Here is a 26,845-nt window from a genome sequence, read left to right on the forward strand (position 1 = left end):
GGCAGTAAGAAGTAAAATGCTCAAAAACACAATTTTATTTCCTTTTACAAATTCTTTCCCCAGAGTTTTTAGTCACTCACAAAACAGATGTCATTTTTGAAAATGCAGAATTGCAAAACACAAAAAAATCAGCATCCTTCAAGAATACTGTTGTGCTTTCTTCTTATTTGCTGGTAGAAAACATGTGTGTCTTGAATACCAATTATCTTTTGAGTTCAGTATTTTCTTGGAAGAACAAAAACTTTATGCTACAGCTGCAGAGCAAAAACAAAATGGCATCACAGAAGAGCAACTAGCACCTTGGAACCAGCTGTTTATGCTATTTTGTTTTCTTCTCTTTAACCCTCTGGGTCCTGAATGGGAGTGAAGGATTTTCTTGAATATGGTTAGTTCTGGGCATGTGTGTGTTTGCCTATGTACCTGTGTTTGAAGAGTCCTCAGCTTAAACTGGGAGCTAGGAACACAGGCAGGTCTGTGCTCTAGCCTCAGCTTTCCCACTTATGTGTTGTGTGACATTGGGAAATGTTTAACTTTTCAAAGGATTATTTTCCTCATCTGAAAAATGGCTATCATAATATTCCCCTCATATGGTTCTTATGAGATTCAAGACAATGCATGTTAAAGTACATATCAGACCATGTGGCACATTATAGGTACATGTGGATGTTAGCTATTAGAGATTTCAATTTGAGGTCAAGGTCTCATTCTTATGCTGGCAATTTTTTTTTTTTTTTTTGGTACTGGGGATCGAACTTAGGTCTTTGTGCTTGCAAGGCAGGTGGCAGAACCACTGAGCTAAAACCCCAGCCCAAGGTCTCATTCTTGAGCCCTGATCTAGCTTCTAATTATGGTGATGAGCACACAAAAATTTTGATTTTCAGGCAGTTGCTCTTTTTCTACATTCTGTGAATTTATGAACAACTACTGCATGTCACCAGTTTTACTGTGATATGGTAATTTTCCAATAAAACTGTATAATTGTGTCATTATTACCCTTTTCTAGATAGGAAACTCTTATGCAGAGAAGATTAAGAAATTGTTCGATTCCAAGGAATTAGTAGAAATGGGTTTCAAATGCAAGTGTTCAAATTTAAATTCATCATTCTTTCCAGAGAGACTTCCAAAAACAAAACAAAATCAGATAAAAGCACAGCACCAACAACAAAACAAAACTAAACAAATAGTTTTAGAATACATTAGAATATCACATTATATGCTGGGTGGAAAGGATGTCTGCAAAACTAGTGTAGCAGGCAGCCTCTGGAGCTGTGATTTAATCAGTAAGGCTCAGAGGTGCAAATGTTCAAATGGGAGATTTACTGTGATCTGGGAGGATGGAACTGGAGACTACTTCTTATTGAAATTATAATTTTATCTTTCCAAGCTGCAGAAGGTGCTTTACTTATAATTTATGTTATTTTTATCCAGGACATCCATACCATTGGCGTTCTGTGAAATTCCTCTAACTTTCAGAATAGAAAATTTAAAAGAAGCTATATAATGTGGGCTGCATCTTTACTGATAGTTGGTAGGAATTGCAAGCTTTTCTAGGAAAAGCAATTTTTTGTACGAAAGACTGAATTGCTTATCATTTAACTCCATATAGATTAAAAGAGTTAATACAAAACAAGTAAGAAAAAAATTAAACAGTGAGATATTTTAGTTTCTTTAGTCTTAATGGAATTTTGATAACAAGATTTCTTTCCAACTTCAGAACAAAATCAAAGAGGGAAAGAAGGGAAAGGAATGAGCAATGGATATATTGCCTAAAAAGAAGAGCATTTCCTGAGAGATGGAGAGTCTAGGGTTTAGGACAACAGGATCGTCTGACATTTCAGAAGGCATTTCTTTTTCTTGTGTGTCCCTTCCTACTTCCTTCCCTTTTCTCTTCTTTTCTTTTGTTTTCTGTTCTTTATTTTTCTTTTCTTTCCTTCTTCCCTTCTTCCCTCCCTCCCTCCCATTCTTTCTTCCTTCTTTTCTTCCTAAGCCATGGAAGCTTAATTTGGAATTTGATTCACTGATAATATCCACATTGGGCTTGGAAACTAAAGCTTATATCCTCAGGGTTGCTGGGATGCGGCTGCAGGGCTGTGTCCATGATGAAGGAAGTCACTGTGAGGAGGTGGCGGCTGGGCTGCCGGGGACAGTATCGACTGGCATGACTCATGGGGAAGACCAATGCCAGACCAAAGATGGAGTGGAGGAGTCAGGACCAGGAAAGATCTTGGCCAAAGGAGGGAAATTTCAATCTTTTGTGTGAGAGCCCTTTGCTGTGAGATGACAGCAGCAGTTTCTCTTTTAGAAGTTCTCTTTGCCTTTTTCCTAAAGAAAAATGACCTTGCATTTTCCTTTTTGGTTGGTTCCAACTGAAATCTTCAAAAGAGCTTACTTTTTGCTCCTTGGTAACTTTGGAAGGCAGCAAATTTCTGTGAAGTTTGTATGCCTGTTGACTTATTCTTTAGGATAAGCCATACTGTTTTGCATGACTGGTGGGAAGCAAAATTGGCTGGGGTCAAACTCCATTCTGCCTTTTCATTTTGAAATATTTTTCCAGGTTACAATTGACCTTGGGAAAAGGAGGCCCTTTGCAGATTTTACCAGTGATCTTGCTGCCTAATATGGTGGTGGTGTTGGGGGTGGGGTGGGAGGATTGGTAACGTAACTTTAAAGTCAGGTATTGTAATCACAGGTTGGATTGGCAAACAAAGAGGTTTTTACTCATTTCTTTTACTGAGATGCCAGAAAGACTACTTCTTGCTGTTAAGGCTACTCCTCATTCTGAAGTTGTTTAGAGAAGCCTAGTTCCTGGTGGAGTTTTGGCATGATAACCTTTTGGGAGGTATGGGAAGTGAATACTAACACATCTTTTTAGACTGACTCAGCATCCTGGTTTGCTCACAGTTGAAGGTTTTCCTGGATATGACATTTTCAGTCTTATTACCAGGATAGCCAAAGACAAATAGAGACATTCCTTCACCAACCCTTGAAGGACAGCAGGGCACTGAGCAGTGAACTGAGCATTAGCAGGCCCTGATGTGAAGTATTGGGTATTTCACTGACCAGGTGTGTGACTTCAGTTGGCCTTTCGGAACTTCAATTCCACAGATGCAAAACAAAAGCTCTAGCTGTGTGGTTCGTGGTGTTTCTTCCAGTTTCAATGGTGTGCATGATTTCAGAACTCTTTACTATGATCAGAGTAGTAGCAAAATTATAAATTGTTCATATAATGTCTTCAGAATGTTGTATTTCCAGCTTAGAGACTTTGCCTACCCTAGAAATCCAGAAATGCCTCCACCTCAGTGCAGCAGGCCTTGTGCTACTGTATCTTCCTGCAGTAGCCTCCAAGAGTCCAAAGGAAGAAACCTCGGTATCCCTTACCTGTGCACATGCTGGTCGGTTTGTGGCCTTGGCCCTCCCTTCCTGCTGCCATGGCCTCGTTTGGCTTGTCATCATGTCCCATTAGAGCTCACTTGACTTACATTAATGATATATTTTGTAATTCAAAATTTTCATTTATTAGATTAGCCTTTCTCCACAACTCTCAGTTAGTTTGACCTACTGTGGTTTGTACTATGTCAAGCTATAAATTTAAAATGTAGTTATATACTAAATTTGGGTAAACATTTTCATGGCAGTAGAAATGATAATATACTTAATCAAAGTCTTACTTGTATTTCTGTCATCACTTCTCATTTATAAGCTTAAGACAAACTTTTCTGCTGTTATTGGTATCACAAATATCATGTTGAATTCTTATTTGTTTTTAAACTTTTAGTTTGAACTTAAACTTTGCGTTTTTTGAGGTTACTTATAAGTTAAATAATGCAAAACAGAGTAATTAAGTTTAAAATTAGAACAGAGATTATCTCTAACATTAGATGAAGAAAATGTCACCTGACATTTAAAATAAGATTATGATTATTAATAACAGCTAACAATAGCAGCTGTCTGTAATTGAGTGCTTTACTCTGCCCAGCACTGGCACTTTCCATGAGTTATATCATTGTTTCCTAACAAGGCACAAAGGAAACACTTGGGGTCTATAACTCTCAGTGGCTGATCAAAGAAATATATATACTAGATTTGCAAAGAGCAACTTTTCTATCACTAAATTAAAGGAACATTTTCATTATGTATGTACATTTTCCAAGAACTTTGAATAACATGTAATTTTTTTTCAATTATGGTTTTACCAATGTTCAAAAGAGTTCTTTTTGTTTTGACCTATAAAAGCTTAGGCTATTACAAGAAATTGTAATTTAGCAGACTATGGACTTAATCATCAAGGGCTGAGTAATTTTCTTTTTGATAGTCTTAATTAATATATGGATAAAATTTAGTGTCAAGTAGAAAGCTGGTATACTCTTCAATGCCAAATGTCTTGAGAAAGCCATCGCGAGGCTCTAGCTCACAGTTCGAGCACGATCACTTTCCGTACGTCGAAGGCAGATGTTCTGTGCTCTGGTCGTAAATGTAGAACCGTATATTTCATGTGCCAGATATGCAGAGAGCAAAATGCCATTCTTGTTTGGCTGCTTAAGAACACCGGTTCTTATTCTCTCCTAGGCAGGAGGCTTACTGCTTCAACATGGGCCAGGATAGCTCGGCTACCTGCCAAAAATGTAGTAGTTTCCCAAAGAAAAACTTTCCATCTTCTCAAGCTCTTGCAGAGATCCTAGACTTTGAAACTATTATATAGCATGAAAAAATCTATTTGGTGTGAAACAATTTTAAAGGCATTTATTACCAACAGACTATTTTTTTTCCTCAAGAAAGTACTGCATCCTGATGAGCTAGACAGAATAAAATTAACTGTAAAAGACATTCCCTTATATTTGAAAGAACTGATGCATTATGTAGAGTAACTTAAAACTGATGAAGTTAATTAAAATGCAATTAATGTTGGGAAATGCTTTTCAATTCAATGAGTTTGCTTTTATGCTTGATGTTTGATACTGATTTGCATTTCCTGAAAGTAACTAGGAAGTAAGTTGATTTTTTTTATGATAATTAAAACATTCTAATAGAATTTGTAAAAAGAAGTATTTCCCTCTGTAATATATGTGTATGTCTGTGTAGGCAAGAATAAGTCAGGTATTCAACTTATTCTTTATCTATTTAGCCATACTAAGTTTTTGTTGTAAATTAGTAAGAAAAAATTAGGACATAACCTTAGTTATCAATGGTTACATTTACATTTAAATGTGTTATGAGGGTATTTTTGTTGTTTCTGATTTTAGCTTTATTATTGAGGTGGATTTACCTCTAATACCATGACTGTTATAATTTCTATCCATTGGTATTATTGTTCAATATAACATTAAACAAGTTTGATTAATACTTATCTGTCAGGTACTGTCTTAAGAGCTTTATACATATGAATTTATGTGATCGCTTCACAGATGGAAAACTGAAGAGTAAAGAGATAAATGTAGCAAGTTCCTGGAGAATGCTGAATTCAAACCAGGGCAACCTCACTCCAGAGTCTCCCTGATCATAAATACTATTAATATTGCTACTGTGATAGATGAGTGAGTCTCATAAATGGTCTTAAAATGCCTTGATTTCATGGAATTAAACATACTATAAAACTTTCACAGGGAGAAAATTATGCCTGAAGTTCTCTTACTCCTCATAAAGTTAATACTTCTGGATAAAAAAGTTGTGGTCCTAAAATTTGTTTAGAATTAGTCTGCCATGTTATTTAGAAAGAATATACAGTATTCTAATAGACATATTATTTCAACAGATAGCATATGCTTTTGGAAGGCAAGACAATTTGTTTTATACTATTCCTAAGAGCATTATGCTTCTAGAGCTAATTAGAGTACATAATTTAAAAATATTGGTTTTACCTAAGATAAAAGAAATTCTTTGATACGAGACCTTCTCCTGGGGCCATCATTTCCAATACTTAATGACTGAGCAGATATTTTAGAGTGGATAGAGTTCCAGGCTCCCAGTTGGGCCAGTTCCTGGAACCTACACAAGGCAGCATCCACGAAGGCTGAATTAAGTGATTTGTCCAGTCATTGAAAAAAACACTGCAGATGAGCACTTTCAGATCCCTTTCACAGAAGTCATACAGTGTCTCAGAATCTGCACTTCTGCACTTTGATGTTCACAGCTGAGCCCAAAACCTCCCTCTGGGATTTATTGTAATTGTTACACTCTAGAATTTTTAAAAACTAAAATAAATTGTTGGTAAAAGGATCTCTTGATGATATTAAATGAAATCTACATTTATTAGAATGTAAACAATCAGCATCTATTGTACAAAGACATGCGTTGGAAAATTCTCTTTTTTCATCTCCAAAGTAATAGTGCAATAAAGCTGATTTAAGGCTACGATTAAGATTATATATAAAGTAGAAATTTTCCAACAGACAGGGTGAGTTAAATACTATCAACCACATAGATTAATAATTTAAGAGTTGGAAATTTCTCACTTGACTTAACCTCCATATTTTTGTAATAAATAAGTTAACTTAAAATGAAAATAATTAGAAATGTGTAATATCATTGAGAATTCATTACCCAAACCCATTTTCTTTCTTATGTTCCCTTAACTCTCAGATGATTTTTGCATTTGCAGATTCTTGGATGAAGGTAAAGGACTTTTGACAATACAAGTCAGGGACATATTTACAAAATACAAACACAGGCTAACTTATGTATTGGGCAGGAAACATTATTTACACTGTGGTACCAGAAGGAAGCTGGATGCTTCTTTTCATTATTTTTGGGGAGAAGATTCACTTATTTTATTACTTCAGCAATATATATTGAGTCTCTACTGTATGCTAGGTATTTCATCTAAATTTGTACTTCAAAAGTGTTGTGGGTAGAAGAATTGATGCATAGGAATGATAAAATAATTAAAAATGTAAGTCATTAGACAATCCTTGTGAGATCAATAATTCATTTGCAAAAATCACTTTCCTTTCTGGGTTCAATTCCAAAGAGAATAAAACATTAAATTAGTCTACTTAAATTGTAAACTTTCTTCTATCATCATCCTTAGCCTATGGATAATTACTAGCGGTAAAATCTAAATATTACAACTTCGTAACTCAGTTTTTAAAATTCATAACTGAAGAAAATAAAGTTACATGCCTGAACAGTTCATAGATGCCATTATATTCTCTATGTGGAAGTAATAGGATAAATATACTACTGTAATCTGTTTTTTCTTTCTTTTTTAGTTTCAGTTTTCATGTCAAAGTGATCATTGATATATCCTCAAAGGCCTTTCAGGCTTTTATAAAGTAGGTAGCATTTTCTTAATGCCTTACTGAAAGATTATCAAATGTAAAAGAACTTGCTGTTTTTTGTGCATATTCAACAAAAACCTACTCTGTGTTCCTTTCATGATGGCATTGTCTTAGGGAAAGGGTATAAACTGATGAAAAGTATATTTTGATTCTCAAAGGTCTGATAATTCATCTCTTCATTCACTATGTACCAAAAACCTTTCTAGATATAGTCAAAAGTCAGACATAAAAATGAGCCCTCTTTATATCTAGCAATGAAGTGCTATAATAATAGAAGTAATAGTAATGTGTTACAGAATCAGAGGAAAAAAGCAGCTACATCTGAAATTCTAAATGTGATGTGGAAGAAAACTCATATTGCCTCAGGTAGCTCAAACATTTGAGATTAATTATTTACGCCATAGCCCAAGACAGTTTTCTTTTTCTTAATTTTGGACTTTAGGCATTTATATCATAAAGTCTTACTTAGAGTAAGAAGAAAAGCAATGAACCATGTTATTGGTTACTCTATTTTGGTCCCTTGACATGGAGGACTTGGTGAGGAGGCTGTGTGAATGTATAATGCAATGTCCATGTATTATGCTTTACAATTTTTGAAATCAAAGTCCTCAATCAGCATTAATTAGGAGGTATTGTTTTGTAATTTCGGAGTGCATGTACAATGGATATTCTTCTAAATTGTGTGCAATTTTCCTTTTCTTTCGAATTTCCGCATGGAGCTTTCCCTATTATATATTAAATTGGGAGGCAGTTAGTTGCACATTATGGGCATCCAAACATTAGAATTTTTTTTATACTTTTGTGTGTCATGTGCAAAGTGTGCCTACTTCTGGAAAGCTTAATCCTTGTTCTCTGCAGAGCACTCACTTTGTGAGCCTCTGGTAACAAACTTGGAACTGTTCTTATTGCTTTTATAAATCATGTCTGAGGGATCCTAAACCACATTTAATTACATATGACAGAAGAGCTTCATGTGCTAATGTTTTTCTGGTTGACCTACCATGAATTCCTGCTAAAATTTTCATAAGCCTTAGAGACAATTCTCTAGAGTATTCCCCAGAGCATTTCCTGGACACCAGTGATGCAAGAGTTTACCATCCCATTGATGGTTGTCCCAGAGCACCCCAGGACGAATACTCTGGTTCCCTGAGAGCTGCTCATGACCATGAAGCTACTATAAATGGCTGAAATGTGATGCAGCTTCCCCTCCAACTTCCTCCAACTCAGCCTAATGGAGATTATGATCCATTAAGAGCTCTTTGCTGCATGTGCAATTTCTATCGATCAGATTGACTCATTTCATTTTAGCCAATGATCCTATTACAAAAGCTGCCTTTCAGTGTTTTACTGGCACAGGGAACCTGCAAATGGTCTGTACTGTAACAGGCAGTGTCAGAGAAGGGCATAGGCTCGAGCTGTGTTTTCAGGCCCTTGCTAAACATCAGTTGCAGCATATAATTCTTAAAAGTTTTCAGAAGTTGTTACTCATGCATTTAATGAGGTTGAAATACAGGTTAAGCCTGTGTAATCACTTTAAAAATAAACATTTGATGTGCAACTATGTCAACCACAGTACCCATGTAGCACAGTTCAGTATGAGCAGTACTGTGGTTTAGAAATGTGGTTTTCATAAACTGGAAGCTTAAGAGGGAAACCGCTGGAGTATGGAAATATTTCCTAATAAAAGGCTGTATTAAATTAATTGTCATCTTTGCTTGTAAAAAGAGGCATTGAATAAGTGGCAGACATTACTCTTTTGGTGATCCACACTAAGAACTATGTGGATTTTTACAAAGATGTAAGGAGTAGACTTTCTAGAAAGAGTTTATGGAAAAGGATAGGAGTAAAGAAGGGAAAGAGCAGAGGAGAGTAAGTGTGCATGTAAGAGTGGTTTCTTCGGGAGAGGAGTCCTCCGTCACCCAATTTCACGGGTGCAGTACAATGTGTTAGTGACTTGCCTTTGTAAACTACTTCGTGTGCTCAAAGCATCTTCTCATACATGATTAATAATTTTAACTGCCATCTATGGAGTACCTATAGTATACTAAATTTTGACATATGTTGTATCATTTAATCTTTTTAGCGTGGATAGACATTTTTAATAACTACATCTACCTTTTCTAGATGAGAAGATAAAGAAAAAGTCAAATGACTTGGGAAAAGTCTTTTGATGGATATGTCACAGGCTGGTTCTGAACTGATTTCAGAGGCTTGCCTTTCCTCCTTCCTCTCTCCTTCCTTCTCTTCTTTCCTTTTTTTCACACAATGTCTTAACTACATAGATTCTTTCAACTCTTTTAATCAATATGGAAGGTGTTACTATTAACTCCAAAGCTCCGGAGAGATGATAAGCTATGTTCGGTATTACAAGTAGATGATGCCAGAGTCAGAATTAGAAGCTGCCTTGTTTGACAGTGGTCTCTGCAATTTCATGATCAAATTTACATAAAGCTGTGGCATGTTTATACATCTTTTATACTATTCAATAATTAGAGAAATGAATTTTTAGACCTAAAAGCTATAGACAGTTACTGGGATTCTAATTTTCATTTTAGTATATTTTCCACTTTATAATATTTACCCTAATTCTTTGGATTATAAAAGGCTATAATATTTATTAATTTTCCCCTCATGAAGTAAATATAGAACACAAAATTTCATTCAATTTAAAAAGAGAAAGTATAGGAAGCCCCTTTACAAGTATTGCATTTTCTTATTTTGAGATAGTAGAAACGCCTTGAATTTCTTTTCATGGCTAGAAAACTCGTGATGTGAAGTTGGAGTGGGCTGTACATGTGATAGAATAAGTATTTCTTAAATCTATACCAAAATCTCACATTCAGTTTGAGAATTCCTGTTTTTTTTTTTTATTTTTGGTCCATGTGTATGTGTGTATATATGTGAAATTTATTGGACTGTGTTGTAAGTACAATGAACTTTTCACTGGAAAAGGAGTTAAGTTGTATGAAGCTAGACAATTATGTGTTATATTTTGTATTAATGTCTTAGATCGAAGGTGAACTAGAAGTACAATAAATGCTTTGTGTTAATGTCAACAAATAGCATTTAATTTTTAATCAAAATTTTCTGAGAAACTAAAGAAACACAATTCAGAATGTTCTCAAGCAGGAAATTATGTAGTGACAATCAAGTGTAAAAAGCTTACTGCAAAATATTCAGTGTGCTCAAATCCTAGTTTCTGATAGCTCAGCTCCATTGTGGTGCTTCCTATACCATTTCAAACATCCAAGAAAAGTAGTTTAAAAGTGAAAGGAGAACATAAATATTGCTCCAAACATTTGCAAAGTTTTGATATTTTCTGCCAAATGTGCATCTCCTAGGAATAACTGATTGCTAATAGAAACAAGTAATGATTTGGTTTGGGAAACGAGTCAACACCAACAAAGCATTTTTCTTCCATTCAACAATAGTTGAATGATCTGGACTGCACTGTTTCTTAGAGCTTCCTAAAATAGGCCGTTTATATTTATCAAACATAAATGGAACATATTTTGCCTATTTCCTCATATGTGCAAAATATTTCATGATAGTCCATAAAATATTATGTATCTTTTTGAGACAGGGCCTTGCTATATAGCACATGGTCCCTTAAAGTAGACTCAAACAGTCCTCCAAGAGGGACTACAGGTGTATGCCACCACTTTGCCCATACCCAGACTATGTATTTTTAAGACACTATATTGGGATTCTAAGAACTGGTCCAAATGATCATGTGTCTTCTTTGGAAATTACATTAAAAGAAAGATACTCCTTTACCTACTGTATGTTGAGAGAAAACAAAACCAAGAAATATCCTTCAGCATTGTGGGATGTTTATGTTTATGAATTTAAGGGGTCCTTTACAGACTAAAACTTTAGAGGTGAAACCCCAAAGCAGCTTATATTCTATCCCTATTGCTTAATCAAATGAGCAAGCATATTTCTTTTTTGTCCTTGGATAAAATTCTATTCAGGTCCACTAACATTTCTGTATGCTTTAAGTTAATAGCAAGCCTTCTGGTACTTATAATTATAAAATAAGTCATCTTAGTAGCAAAATTACCTTGCCTATTGTAATAATGACAACTCAGAATGTTGCTGGACATTAAAACTATTTTCATTCTATAGCTCAAGGTGCTACAGATGGGAAACTGCAGGGGAGATGTGAGGTAGGCTGGCATCTACTCATGTCCTCTGTCTGGCACTCCTCTTCGTCCTACTCTGCTGCCCTCTCAGGACTGACTGGTTGTTCCTGGGTTGGAGCCAGAGAAGGCCATGCGAGGTCCCTGTTAGGTCTCCCTTGACCTGAACTGTTGTGATCTGGAGTTATTCTCTCAGCACTGTTACTTTGTAAATGGGAGAAGTAAGGCAATGTGTACTTTCTCATATGGATGGCCTGTGAAAGCCTCAGGAATACTCCCACTGCTACAAGTACTTCTTAGTTTTTCAGTTCAAGAAAACCCTTATGGGTTAAAAAAAGAAAACCCCCAAACCCTTAAGGGAACCATGTGCAGAATCATTCCAGAGAGAGTGCTTGATCATCACCTTTACAAATTCTGAGTTGATAATCTAGCACCCCACTTCGTCACAAGGGAGGCTTTTGGGATCTCTCAGTCTGTATTCAGACTTGGGGACTTGAGTCAAAACTGAGAGAGAAGGGCATCATTTTTATGTTCTGCTTCCTTCCAAAAAAAAAGAGCTAAGCAGCTTGTTGCACTAGAGAGAGCGCTGAAATGAAATCAACATAGGGTGTTGCCTGGCTTGCTGCTCTTTAATATCTGAGCAGTTACATGGCTAAGTCCCTGATAGCTTCACTTTAATTTTATGGATAAGGATATGGGTTGAAGGAAGTCACAACACCTCTCTATGGTACAACTGCTTGGAAGTGGGGAAGATCAGGATCCACCACAACATTGTGATGTAGGATGGTAAAACCTTTTATAAATGCAAAATCCTGGGTCCCACCTCAGACCTACTGAGCCAGAAATGCTGGGCCAGAGCTTTGCTACTGAAGTTTGTCAACCATTCCACATGAAGGTGAGACACAATGCTCATGTTTAAGAACCCCCACAATGCAGTACAGTCAGGGAAAACTGAATTTCAGTCTTTACTTTGGCACCGATTCTATACTGTTAGGAACAGAATTTGTGTCAAGCCCCTTTCTCTTTGGGAAGGGAAATGTAGCTCTCTACTATTGAGAGCAGATTAATTTGGAGAGCACATGCACTGACTATCAAGGAGAACTGTCATCTTAGAAGGATAAGTTAAGCCTGCTTTAATGACCCAAATATATTTGTGCATACATTGAAATGACAACAGGAATTAATTGAACTCTGAGGGGTTTTTTTAGAAATAAAACTTTAAACCTGCTCTCTCTCCAGACTTCTGAAATACTGAATGAAAAAACATTAATGGAAGTTTTGCCTAAAAAAGGCTAGTCATCTATTCTTCTAGACACTATAAAATTTATCCTGCAGTTACTCAAAACGTGATGTGAGTTTGCATTCTTATAGATATATTTCTACTAAACTCCATTTTAGCATTATACCATGGACAGACATTGAAGCACATTGTAAGAAACAGTGCTATAAAATGCAACGTGTTTACTATGAGAAGATTGTTAAAGAAATTTCTTACTCTATTACTTAGTGATTTCCTTTTAAGAATTGAAATGAGTTATTTTTTTCATTTTTGGTAGCAGAAATATGGTGCTCTTCCTGAGCATCTGATTTATTTTTGTCTTATGGCCATAGAGAATCATATAATTAATCATACTTCTCTTTTTGTGTTATGAACTGAGTTTAATTTTCTAAAATTTGTGTGTTGGATCTTAAATATCTCAGAATGTGACTACTTTTAGACATTGAGAGTCTTTAAAGAGGAAATTAATTTAAAATGAGGTCAATTTGAGTGGGCATTAATCCAATATGACCAGTGTCCTTATAAGAAGAAAACTCTAATTTCTTGCTAAACTGTTTATTCAGAGTATTAAGATGTGTTATATACCCATACCACCTGCCCACAAGGAATGTAATCATTATGTCCTGAAAATATCAACTAATAAATGTAAAACAAATAAAAAATAATTATTATTTTCCTAAAAGAAGAAGGAGAAGAAGGAGAAGGAGAAAAAGAAGAAGAGATTAGGACACAGACACTCACAAAGAAAAGGTCATGTGAAGGCTCAAGGAGAAGACAGTCATCTACAAGCCAAAGAAAGGAAATTAAACAAACAAAACTAAAACCTGCTGACATCTTTATCTCAGATTTTTTCTTCTCCAGAATTAAGAGAATATACATTTCTGTTGCTTAAGTCACCCAGTCTATGGTGCTTTGTTATGATAGCTGTATTGGTCAGGATTCTTCAGAGAACAGAAAAAAGTATAGATATATAAGAGGAGATATAAATGTGTATACTACAGGCTCAGAAGTCCAGTTTATGCCATTGGAAATCTGGAGAACTGAAAAATACACTGGTGTAAACCTGTTTGAGTTTGAAGTCTTTAAAACCAAGAGCCTTAATGTTTGAGGACAAAAGATGAATGTTCCAGACGAAGAAAATAGAATAAATTTGCCCTTTCTCTGCATTTTCATTTTGTCCAGGCCCTCAATAGATTGGATAATGTCAACCCATATTGGCGAGGTCAAATCTTCCTTACCCCAGGTGATACATAAAATTAATCATGAACAATAGAGCTTGCAAAGAATACATTTTTGTTGCTGTTGCAAAGCTGTTTATGTGGTACATCCAACAAAAATAGAGGCTCTGTTAACATTCTTTTTTTTAGTAAACCATACTTCTCATTTCATCTACTTTTTCCTTTTCTTATTCCCTCTTTATGTATTTTCCACTTCACTTCATTTCACCTCTCATGCTGACCTCCTTTGTTGGTACCTTATTCCTGGGCATTCTCCACTCTGTTTCTACTGCCTCTCTTCTACAGCTTTCTTGGTAGCCCGGGCAGATCCTTTGCACTCTCCTACAGCCTGGTGGGAGGCATTGGTAATGGCTCCATTCTTGAGAGGATCTTTGAGCCATTTGTTTCCTCTGTTCCTTTCAGGCTACCCACTATCTGCCTTTTCCCTTGAACCCATGCTGGAGTATTCACTGTTCTGATTGCAGGGAGTAATGCCTGTTGCTGTTGCCTTTCCTGAAGTTGGCTCATTTAATTGCTTTCTCAGGAGTAACCCAACCAGGCCTAGAGATGCAGCTCAGCGGTAGAGTACTTGGCTAGTGTACAGGAAGCGCTTGGCTAGTTGGACTGCACAGTTCTGCTAAAGAAAAAAAGAAAGAAAGTAATCCAGTTAATTCTCCGTCAGGTAGTCTTTCTGTTTCTGAGGGTAGAATTAGGATCACTTTGTCCTTTTACAATATTATTTATTTATTCTTTGTATGTGTTCTGGGTGGCAGGTTTCCTATGTGGTTGTGACTTTACAAGTTTCTGTCTTCTTTCTTTTGCTGAGGAGTTTCTCTTCAGTTTTTTCATCATTATGAACTCCCATTATTATTTCAAATACTCACATTTAATTTATGATATTTTAAATGTATAACTGAGTATACTTTAAAATTTTGGGTTTAGATAATTACTTTATATGTAAATACAAATATAAGGTATTTCTATGTTTAAATTTTAAGAAAGATTTTCTACCATTTTAAGGTTTTAAGAGAGATAGAAATTGTGGAATATATTTAATTCACCATGATGAAATGAAAATTTACTTAGCTTTCATATTGCACCTGGCATATTGTTTTGGGAGTTATCTCTCTTTTTGCAGCAAGGTTGCACATATATTCAGTTTTAAGAACTAGAGCAGACCATATGTATGATTTGAACTTGTTTTTTTGACCTTCTTGTACTTGCTTCCTTATATGTAAAACATAAGAGATAAACTTTCAAGGTCCCTGCCAGATATAAATGAAACCCATGGGAAAAGTGACTCTGGCATCTGTCTTGATTCCCATCTTGCTGTGATGACTCACACAAGACACATTCTACTCCCAAGATATTGAACAATATGACACATTTATCCTTAACACTGTGAAAAGGGTTATACTTTTCAGCATGATACTAATGCTTTTTAAATATCCTCTAGATGTTCTCGCTACTAAAATCTTACTCCGTGTGTCAATTCTTTTCCCAAGATCTCTCTTTTCCCTTTCTTTTAAAAGCCTGTTCATTCCTTGTAAATTCATCCTTCTCTGGTGTCTTTTCCTCTCTCATTATGCCTTTTATATTTAGTAAATCAAATTCCTGTCCATTTTCTTCCTTCTCCCAACCTATTACACATGTTGGTACAGCAGCACATATGTAGACTCTTCTTTGGAAAGTAGTAAAATGCAATGGCATTGGAAGCTTATATTTTAGTATTTTATTCCCATCACAGAAGATGCTAGGAATCTATTCAGATATGTAATGCAGCCAACCTATGGGGTATGTCAGAGGGGCCAATTTCAATGGTAAATGTATAAGGAGGCAGGAATAAATTAGGCTTCCTCTTTTGCCTTAGGACCAATTTGTACATAGGACCATTTAGAGTCTGTCTAATGAGCTTGATATTAGACTCCTATTGGAAACAAGTGTGCAACTAAGACTTACTGATTTGTAACTGGAAACATTAATTTCGATTCTTGATATGATCAACATAGATGACATGGCTGTCAACATGTGGTGAAAGTTAATCTTGCTTGCCATCATGATGTAAATGCAAATCTTTGAAACTAAAATATAAAGTCATGGTGAAGGGCACGAATTTTGTGTCTCACAGACCTCCATTCCATTTACTCTACAGGAGGCCTATGGCAAGTTACTTAGTTTCCTTCCCTCCTTCCCTTTTCCTTCCTTCTTTCCTTCCTTCCTTCCTTTTTTTTTTGCAGTAGTGAGATGTGAACCTAGGGACTTTGTAATGAGCTATATCCCCCAGCCCTTTTTATTTTGAGGCAAGATCTCAAAACATTCCTAGTTGCCCAGGCTAGGGTCAAACTTGCAATCCTCCTTTCTCAGCCTTGACAAGTGTTGGAATTATAGGCCTGTGACACCATGACCAACTCAATTATTTGATGTCTATGAAGCTCTACTTCTTCATCTGTACCAAGAGATTAACATTCATACCTCCTTTAAAGCATTATTGAAACATAAAGTAGTATATGTAAGGAATAGTTGATCACTTTCCTTGGGTCCAGAAATGCCTCAGCAGACCCCATGGGGTCCTTTGTGATCTGATTCCTGGTGGAGTTCGACATCCTACCTTGACACTCCCAATATGTTCTTCACATCTAGTTATATTTAAAGCATGTTGTGCCCTATCTGTGCTTCTGGTCTTGCACTGTTCTGTTGAGATAAAGAGATGGAGAGGCAGAGCTCCAGATCTGGAGACACTCACATTTTATTAAGGAGCAAGAGGCTCATAAACAAATTAGCCATCTTGGCTGTTAACCATTAAGTAAGTGGCTAAATTGCTAAGCAAAATAGCAATAGTGCTTAGTTTTATTTGTTAAAAGCCAAAAGAAATACAATCTAACAGTCTGGACAATTTGGTCTTTATCATAATATCATATTAACACAATTCCATAAATCTCTACAAAATGGAATGTGTTTAACAGAAAATGGTGTAAGAAGACTGAAGAGAACCACAATCATGGCCAAATTAGGGGCCTATTCACAGTTGCTAATTCCCTCCACCCCCAAGGAAATGAATTCTTGTAAGTGTCTCAGGTTGAGCTTTCACAGATCCTCAAAAGGACAGACCCCTTATCCCAGATGTATTGTATTAAATAGTCAAGATTACAGATTGTGTAAAATGGTGTGAATATTTTGTTAACCATGACTCAGCTATGAGCAGGTGCTCTGGGTACTTTTCTTGTGATTTCCACTCGGCATGCTGAAGCTGTGACATGGCTCACTGTCCTTAGGGTGGGGGCGAGATTTCTCTATCATTGGTAAGCTGGTTAGTCTCTGTTACTAGACTCTACAAACATGGTCTATCTTTCCTGCCTTAAAATTTTGGTTCCTTTATATCCTTTCCCTGGAACTCCCCTTCCATTTTTTTCTCTTTTTAAAGTCCAGTTCAAAATTATGTGGATCCATTCCTTCTTCCTCTTTAGTCCATGACCAGAAGAAAACAAGGGCTGTGTATTTGTGGGTCTTTGTTTTTCTAAGCTCCTTCTCATTTATTAAGGACTCAACAAGTATTCACAAAATAATTATCTATAGCAGGAACGTGAGAGTCCTGAGACTCTGCCAAGGATACCAGGGAGAAGGCTATTGGAGCTGCATAAAGACAGCAGGCACATGCTTGGACCAGAGTGATTGCAATTAGAAGAAAGAAATGGGTTGTTTATTTATATATTGTGAACATTTTATGTATCTACCATTGTCACCAGACCAAATATACATTTTGGCTCCAATTTATTTCTGAACGTGAAAAGAAATAACTTCCTACAAAGGGAGACTGCCTGTTCCTTTAGTTACCTGACTCAGCAATATTGTTCAAGAATCTGTCATGAATTGGCTATTGGGCTAAATTTCTAGGCAATTAGGTGAAATTAAGTTAGCTTTGACTTGTTGGGCAATACATATTTGCACAAGTGCAGGGTTCCATATCCATAGATTCAACTAACTGCTAATCAAAACTGAAAAAGACTGTGTCTGTATTGAATATGTACGGATATTTTTTGTCTTTATTCCATAAATAACCAGTGTAACAGCTGTTTACATAACATTTACATTTAATTAGGTGCTGTGCATAATCTAGAGAATATTTAAATTTTACTGGAGGATGTACATAGGTTCTATAGCAATGGTGGCAAACCTATGGCACATGTGCCAGAGTAGGCACGCAGAGCCCTCTCTGTTGGCGTGTGAGCCAAGTCCCACAGCAGCCAAACATTGGATAATAGTTGTTTTTCCAAATAAAAATCTCAGTATTCAGGTTTATTTGCAGTATTGGCTATTTGAGATAAATAAGTGGGTTTGTTGTTGCACTTTGGGCAATTGGTCACTAAAAGTTTCATCACCACTGTTCTATGGAAATACTACATAATTTTATATAAGAAATTTGAGCAACCATGGATTTTGGTATCATAAGAGGTCCTGGAACCAATCCCTGTTAATACCAAGCATTATCCAATTATACTATTAGAGTTAATTCCAGAGAAAATAAAAAGGCTGATCAAAATATATAGTGAATATTTAAATTAAAAAATTTATTACAAATATGCATTGAGTTTAATTCTCTCAAAATACTCCCCCATTCTTTGAACATATTTATTCCATCATTCTTTCCACTTTCTAAAGCAGTTCTGGAAGCCATCTTTTGTGAGGGTCTTCAGGAGGAATTATCAAAAATATGATGAATGCTGCTACCAAATGCCATCTAAGACAAAAGCAGCTGCATAAAAATATTACAGTGTGTCCTCATCCAATTTATTTACCAACTCTGGTACCATGCAAGTTCTGGTTCTTCCCTAGAGTCAAAATGACCATGAAGGGTGTCTTAGTTACTTTTCTCATTGCTGAGACAAAATACCCAACACTCAAAGTTAAAGGACAAAAGAATTATTTGGTTTACAGTTTGTAGAGGTTTCAGCACATTGTTGCCTGGCTCCAAGGTAGGGTGGCATGGTAGAGGGTCATTGCAGAGAAAAAACAGTTCATGGCAGGTAGAAGGTAACAAAACAAGCAATCCACAAGCCACAAGTGACAAGAAAAGTCTCTTTCTCCCCCTTTTATATTCTATCTAGGCTATCTGGGTTAGGTCTGGTGCCAAACCAATCAGTGGACTAGTTTAGTAATCACATACCCTTAATCCCAGCATCAAAAATCCCAGCTGAAAAACTCCACCTATGACTGCATGAAGCTTTGTGGGGACATCTAGACACATGTCAGAACAACTCAAGAGAAAACTAAGAAAGCATTTGGTACCAGAGAAGTGGAGTTGTTGCTGTGACTATACCTGACCATGTGGCTCAAGAGCCTTTGGAACTGGTTTGTAGAAAGAGTTTGGAAAAGTTAGAAGAAGCCAGCTGAAAAAGTAGCCCTGGAATGCCTTGGGCTATACTTAATGAGAGACTACAGTCAGAGTTCAGAAGGACAGAAAGTTGATAGAAATGCTGCCAGTAAAGACTGGGTTCAGGAGGTTTCAGCTGGGAAGAAGGACTGGATTGGCTGTTGGACTCCAGACAATGCATGTTATACCTTGGTAGAAAGTTTGCCCTCATTTTGCTCATGTTCAGAGACTTTGCCTGAGACTAAGATATAGGGCAGCAGACTAACTAATCATGCAGAAGAAATTTCAAGGCAATCTAATTTTGAGGCAGTGGTGTGGCTACTGTTAGGGGCTTTCAGCCAGATCTATGTTGAGCAAAGACCATAGCAGAATGATTCAAAATGTTGTGAGTTTGGCCACAATGGAAACACCAATATAGCTGTGCACTGCAAAGACAGAGCAGAGGAGATCATGATTGCAGAAAAGCAACAGGAGAATAGAAAAGATAGCCTGAAGATATCACATGAAACAGTAGTACTCCAGCCTTTGCAGTCTCAAAATTTCAAAAGTGAAAGACTTTTCTTTGAGAAGATAGCCCCCAACATCACATTCCAGAATGGCAGTGGCCAAGGGAAATTGTTCCTCAAGATTTGGATCATAGGCACTCGATCTCTACAGCTAAGAGAAAGGAGGCCTGGCTACTGCTTCAGCTGGCAGCAGACCTTGGCATAATCCACAAGGTACTGGTTTTAGGTGCATGCAGAATGCAAGAGTTGTGGGATCAAGAAAGCTTCTATCCAGATTTCAGAAGAGGCTTGGGAGACCAGGCAGTGTGTCCCAGAGAGGGCAGTGCGTGAAGCTGTGAGTGTGAAGCTGAAGATGCAGTGGCAATCCCAGAAGTTTGCAGAAGCCAGGAATATGGATGATCTGAGGAAAACTGCAAGAAAGGAGCAAAACTGGTCCAAGAGAGAAGCCATGGGAGCTGCAATATCTACATTGCAATTGGGGCAAAGCCACCCAAGCCCTTTGAAGTTCACAAGTTCCACAAATTGCCTCAAATGGCAGACATGGAACTACAGGAATTAATGTTTGTCCTGCTGATTTTGGACTTAATTTTTTCCCATTCCTTTCTATCCACCTCTTTGTAGTTTTTTTTTTTTAAGATGATTCAGTAAAATACTTTTGGTGTATACTTCTCTAAATATTTTTCACAAAAATATTCTTGTTACTTTTTTGTTTACAAGTGTGGCAAATTTCATGATAATCAATATATTTACATAATTTTTAATGGATTAATATTTCATTGTGTGGATGTACTTTTATTTAGCCAACTCTTTATTAATAGACATTGAGTTTGTTTCCAATTTTTGCTTCCATAACATTTGCTTCCATGAGCATCCTTTGTGAATTTGCCCAAATACTTCCTTACCATACATTTCTGGAAATAACATTGATTAGAAAATATTTTTGTAAAAAAAAAAAGGCCTTTTGATAGTTACTTGTTAAAAAGCCCTTGGGAAAGCATATATAAAAGAAAACACTCAACAAAAGTGCATCTTTGGTGATTTTTAAAATCTCTACCAATTCCAACAAGTAAGTATCGCATTGTCATTGTAATTTGCACTAAATTAGTTATTCCCTAGATTTTTCTACACACGTCGGACAATTGTGTTATAATTTTGTTTTATTGGGTTTTTTTTGTACCGGGGATCAAACTCAGGACCTTGTGCTTGTGAGGCAGGTGGTGGCACCACTGAGCTAAATCCCCGGCCCTTATAATTTTGTGTTTTTTGTTGTTGTGTTATTTTTTTGATGCAAAACATTTATTGGTGCATTTTAGGGTCTCATAATGATAACATTCATGTTAGGAAATTTTTACCGGAATGTGATATTGCTTCTTTTTTCCCCATTCCCCTCCCCTCCCTTTGACCCCTCTTCCTCTTATTTACAAAAGCTTTGTTTCCATTTTTCCTTCAATATTCCTTTTTTTCCCTTTGTCCCTTTGTATTTTTTTTTTAATTTTTTTTATTAAATTCTTTTATTGGTACATTGTAGGTACACAACACAATTACATTTCTCATTGGGAATTGTACCTTTACATCATGCATCTTGGTTCTTATTTTTTCCCCATTCCTAGCCCTCCCTTCACCCCCTCCACCCTTCCATATTTACAAAGACTTTATTTCCATTTTTTCCATTTCTCAGCATTTTTCCTTTCCCTTCTTTCCTTTCCCCTGCCCCTCCCACTACCCGTACCCGTTTGGACCTTTTCTTCCTATTTTGCATTATCGATTAATCATTCTAATCATTGGTACATTTCCGATATACAACATAATGACATTCATCATTGGAAATTTGCACCTTTACATAGTCTCTCTTGGTTCTTATTTTTCACCCTTGCACAGCCCTCCCTTCAACCCCTCCATTCCTCCCTGTTTACAAAGATTTTGTTCCTGTTTTTCCATTTTCTCATATTAATCCCATTCCCTTCTATCCTTTCCCCTAGCCCTCCCACTTTCTTCCCCTTTGCCCCTTTTCTTCCTATTTCATATTACCTATTATACATTTAGTCCTTATTTACACTTTCAGTTTCTCACACCAGAGAAACTATTCAGTATTTACACATGTGTGTCCTATTTATTTCACTTAAGAGTATTGCCTCAATGTGCACCCGCTTAGCTATAAATGTCTCTAATTTCTCATTTTTTATGGCTGAGTAGTACTCCATTTTATAAAAAAAACCCCACAATTGCTTTATCTAATTTTCAGTTGATGGTCATTTGGGCTGTTTCCATGTTTTAGCTATTACAAACTGTGCTGCTGTGAACATGGGTGCACATATATCACTGTGGTATGATTTTCCTTCTTTGGGGAAGATCCCCAGCAGGGGAATAGCGGGATCAAATGGGACTTCCAGTCCTAGTTCTTTAAGGTATCTCCATACTGATTTCCACAGTGGTTGCACCAGTCTACACTCCCACCAGCAGAGGAGCAGGGTTCCTCTTTCCCCACAGCCCCAACAGCATTTGTTATTGGTTGATTTCATGATAGCAGCCATTCTTTCTAGAGTGAGGTGGAATCTCAGCATTGTTTTCATTTGCATCTCTCAAATGACCAGTGATGTTGAACATTTTTTCATGTATTTGTTTGCTATGTCTACTTCTTTGTCTGAGAAATGTCTGTTCATTTCAGGTGCCCATTTTTGGATTGGGTCTTTAAATTTAGGAGGTCTGATCTTTTGAAGTTCTTTATAGATTCGAGATAGTAGACCTTTGTTTGAGGAAGAGCAGGTGAAGATTTTTTCCACATTGTGGGTTGTCTCTTCACACTGCTGGTGGTTTCTCTTGCTGTGCAGAAGCCTGTAAATAAGAAGAGATCCCACTTGTTGATTGTTTGTGTAATTCATGGGCAACTGAGGTTTTCTTCCTAAAAATCTTTTCCTACACCAGTGTCTTCAAGGGTTCTACCTAACCTCTGTTCCAACTGATTCAGAGTTTCTATTTTAATATTCAGATATTTAGTCCTTTTTGATTTCAGTTTAGTGCATGGTGAGAGATACAGGTCTAGTTTTAATCTTTGGCAAGTTGAAGCCCAATTTTTCCAGCACCATTTATTAAAGAGGCTATCTTTCCTCCAGTGAGGCTGTTTGGCTCCTTTATGAAAGATGAGATGGCTGAGTGTGTCTGACATTGTTTCTGCATCTTCTCATCTGTTGCACTGGTCCTCAAGTCTGTTTCTTTGCCAGTACCATGCTGTTTTTATCACAGTAGCTTTGTAGTACAGTTGCAGGGTGTGGATTGTGATACCCCCTGCCATGTCTTTGTTACCTAGAATTGCTTTTGCTATTCTGGGTCTCTTCTTGTTCCAAATGAATTTTTGGATTGTTTTCTCAAGGCCTATGAAGTATGCTGCTGGGATCTCAACTGGAATTGCATTAAATCTATATAGCAGTTTTGGAAGTATGGCCATTTTCACTATATTAATCCTTCCTACCCAGGAGCAGGGGATGTCTGTCCATTTTCTGATATCATCTTCAATCTCTCTTTTCAGAGTGCCATAGTTTTCAGAGAAGAGGTCTTTGCTTTCTTTCATTAGGATGATTCCTAGGTATTTCAGTTTTTTGGATGCTATTGTGAAAGGAATTATTTGCCCTATTTCTCTCTCAGTGAGTCTGTCATTGGTGTAGAAGAAAGCTATTGATTTTTGTGTGTTGACCTTGTAACCAGCTACTTGACTGAATTTGGTTGTTAAGTCTAGAAGACTTTTGGTGGAGTTCTTGGGATCTTCTATATAGAGTATCATGTAATCTGCAAAGAATGACAATTTGACTTCTTCATTACCTATCTTTATTCCTTTTATTTCTTTCTCTTGTATAATTGCCATGGCTAATGTTTCCAGAACTATATTAAACCAGAGTGGTGATAGTGGACATCCTTGTCTTGTTCCTGAATTTAGTGTGAAGGATTTCAGTTTTTGACCATTTAGTATGATATTGGCTGTTGGTTTTTCATAGATGGCTTCTATCAGTTTGAGGTAGAGACCATCTATTTCAATTTTTTGTAGGGTTTTTATCATAAATGCATGTTGGATTTTGTCAAATTCTTTTTCTGCATCTATGGATATAATCATATGGTTTTTGTCCTTGGCTCCATTGATACAGTGCATTACATTGATTGATTTTCGTATATTGAATCATTCCTGAATCCCTGGGATGAATCCCACTTGATCAGAGTGTATGATCTTGATGATCTTCTGCATTCTGTTTGCCATTACCTTCTTAAGGATTTTTGCATCTATGTTCATTAGTGAGATTGGCCTATAGTTCTCTTTTTCAGTTGGGCCTTTCTCTGCTTTGGGGATCAAGGTGAGGCTTGCTTCCAGGAATGCATTTGGGAGTATTGCTTCCCTTTCAATTTCATTGAAGAGTTTAAACAGTAGTGGCAGTAGTTTCTCTCTAAATATCTTGTAGAATTCAGCAGTGAAGCCATCAGGGCCCGGGCTTTTCTTAGTTGATAAGTATTTAATGACATTTTCAATTTCATTGGTTGTTATTGGATTGTTCATAATTTTTAGGTCTTCTTCGTTCAACTTTGGTAATTCATATGTATCTAGGAATCTGTCCATTTCTTCTGTGTTGTCCATCTTATTGGCGTATAGGTTCTGGAAGTAGGTATTGATGATCCTCTGGATTTCTGCTAGGTCTGTTGTAATTTCACCCTTTTCATTCCTAATTGCATGGATTTGGGCCTTTTCTTTCCTTTTTCTGACAAGGTTGGCTAAGGGTTTATCAATTTTGTTGATTCTTTCGAAGAACCAACTCTTGGCTTCATTGATTTTTTGTATTGTTCTCTTAGTCTCCATTGCATTGATTTCTCCTCTGATCTTTATAATTTCCTCCATTGTATGAGCTTTGGGGTTGTCCTGCTCTTCTTTTTCTAGAAGCTTGAGGTTCAGCATCAGGTTGTTTAATTGGACTTGTTCTGTTTTCCTAATATGCATATTCACTGCTATGAATTTCCCTCATAAGACTACTTTCATTGTGTCCCATAGATTCTGATATGTTGTATTATCATTGTCATTTAATTGAAGGAACTGTCTGATTTCTTCTTTAATTTCCTCTGGGACCCATTGGTTTTTCAGAAGTGTGTTGTTCAATTTCCATGTGTTTATGAAATTTTTTGAGTTTCTTCTGCTATGGATCTCCAATTTCATTGCACTATGTTCTGATAATATACAGGGGATAACTCCAATTCCTTTGCACTTACTTAAACATGTTCTATGTGTGAGTATGTGGTCTATTTTTGAGAATGACCCATGTGCAGCTGAGAAGAATGTGTATTCTGATTTTGTGGGGTGGAAGTCTCCGTAAACATCTGTTAAGTTCATTTGTTCAAGAGTTCGATTGAGTTCTAGTAGTTCATTACTTATTTTTTGTCTAGTTGATGTATCTATTTGTGACAGTGAGGTGTTGAGGTCCCCCACTACAATTGTATTAGTGCATATATGACTTTTCATGTCTGTTAGTATTTGTTTTATATAGTTGGGTGCACTAGTGTTTGGTGCATAGATATTTATGATTGTCATCTCTTCCTCTTGGATTCTTCCCATTACAAGGATGTAGTGGCCTTCTTCATCTCTCTTAATCAGTGTTGGTTTGAAATCTACTTGATCTGCAAAGAGATAGCTACTCCTGCTTTTTTTCGGGTTCTGGTCGCATGGAGTATTGTTTTCCACCCTTTCACTTTCAGTCTATGAGTTTCCTTTGGAATTAAGTGTGTTTCTTGTATGCAGCACATTGTTGGATTTTGCTTCTTGACCCATTCTGCCAGTCTGTTTCTTTTGATTGGTGAATTGAGACCATTAACATTGATGGTTATAACTGAAACCTATTCACTTGTCATTGCCATGACTTTTTCTTTTTGTTGGGTTCTCCTCCTTTACATTTAATTTCTTGTCATGCCAGATGGTTCATTTTGCTTTGCTTCCTGGGGTTGTGATCCTCAATGTCTGTTCCTAGGATATTGTGTAAAATTCTTTGGAGTACTGGTTTGGTATTCATGAAGTTCCTAAGGTGCTCTTTGTCATGAAAGTATCTTATTTCTCCATCAATTTTGAAAGATAGTTTTGCAGGGTACATCAATCTGGGTTGGAGGCTGTTTTCTTTTAGGGCTTGGAATATGTCACTCCAAGCTCTTCTTGCCTTGATGGTTTGTGTTGAGAAGTCTGCTGTGATTCTGATGGGCTTTCCTTTGTATGTGATTTGTTTCTCTTCTCTGGCTGCTTGTAGAACTTTGTTCTTCTGTTGTGTTTCTAGAATCTTAACAATTATATGCCTATGTATAGATTTTTTTTGATCAAGGCTATTTGGTGTCCTATATGCATCACTTACCTGTATGTCAAGCTCTTTTCCCCTGCTTGGGAAGTTTTCTGCCATTATTTCTGTGAAGAGATTTTTTTTATGTCATCTCCACTCTCTCCAGTTTCTTCATTGAGCCTGATCAGTCTTATGTTATTCCTCTTTGCATCGTCTATCAGCTGCTGGATTCATTTCTCATGTTTCCTTATAATTTTGAAGCAATTTTTCTTTTCCTGGTCACTAATTGCAATCTTATCTTCTATATCTGAAATTCTGTCCTCACATTGGCTCCTTCTGCTGTGTAGACTTTCAATGGAGTTTTTCATGTCCTGGAAATCTCTTTGCATCTGTTTTATGGATTCCATTTGTTTCTTATGTTGGGATTCCATCATGTTCCTGAGCTCTTCTCTAGATTTATTAATCATGTCTTGCACTAGGGTCACAATTTCTCCTGTTATCTGAGAAATTATTTCTGATTTCATTTTTTCCAGATCCCCTTTTGTTGGCAGTTCAGTGGGTCCAGGTGGTTGAGTATCAGAGTATTCCTTCTCATTTCCCTTTGAGGTTGCTGGAAGGTGATCTGGAAGTCTGGTTTTGAGAATTATTTATGTGTTTTCTCATTTTGCCTGTGGTGGGGGGCTGTTAGCATCTGCACAGATTAGCTCCTCTGAGCTGGGAGAAGTGGGACAGGGGCCGGGAGCAGCAGTAGAGATGGTGACCCAAAAGCCCT

This window comes from Heterocephalus glaber, unplaced genomic scaffold (assembly GCF_053883595.1).
Source record: "Heterocephalus glaber isolate CG9 unplaced genomic scaffold, H.glaber_assembly_v1.0 deba00001553, whole genome shotgun sequence".
In the NCBI taxonomy this organism is placed as follows: Eukaryota; Metazoa; Chordata; class Mammalia; order Rodentia; family Bathyergidae; genus Heterocephalus; species Heterocephalus glaber.